Source organism: Octopus bimaculoides, chromosome 7, assembly GCF_001194135.2.
Source record: "Octopus bimaculoides isolate UCB-OBI-ISO-001 chromosome 7, ASM119413v2, whole genome shotgun sequence".
Taxonomy (NCBI): domain Eukaryota; kingdom Metazoa; phylum Mollusca; class Cephalopoda; order Octopoda; family Octopodidae; genus Octopus; species Octopus bimaculoides.
The window spans coordinates 17,424,020-17,424,628 of record NC_068987.1 but is presented as its reverse complement, the minus strand read 5'-3'; the positions used below and the strand labels follow the sequence as shown (position 1 = coordinate 17,424,628).

The 609-nt window shown below is 25.6% G+C and overlaps 1 long non-coding RNA gene across 1 annotated transcript in view; it reads right to left on the bottom strand.

The window, feature by feature from the left end:
• Positions 1-609, bottom strand: part of LOC128248291 (uncharacterized) — a 14,256-nt gene that overhangs the window by 1,673 nt on the left and 11,974 nt on the right. The window lies entirely within an intron of this gene.

The following is a 609-nucleotide window of genomic DNA, read 5'->3' as shown; positions in this document are numbered from 1 at the left end:
TATATATATATATATATATATATATATATATATATATATGTATATATATACACACACCAGTGTATTCAAAAATATTTTAGAGTATTGTAAGGCATGATCAATTCATGCTGTTTTTTCCAAAGCATATACTCAATCGTTTACGTGTGTACATACGTGTGTGGGAGTGTCTGCGTAACATTGAAAATACATAAATTTGCGCATACATAGACATTATATATATATGTTTAAAATGTATATAGTTATTTAAAGAATAAAATATACCGCTTTTTGTATCAATATATTGAAAATTATATTACAACGAATGTGGTAATTATATATATTTTATGTACGTGTCTCTGTACAGGTATATGTATATGTAGACACACTCACACTTACACACAGATTGATAGATAGACAGACAGACAGACAGACAGACAGACAAACAAACAGACAGACAGACAGATGCCTGTGTGTATATAAATATTTTTGTCTGCATGTGAGTGGATATGTATATAGTTATGACTATTGAGTATAAGTGTAAATATATAATATAAGTATGACTATATATATGTATAAGTATCGATAAAAGTATATATATAGACGTATATATATATATATATATATATATAT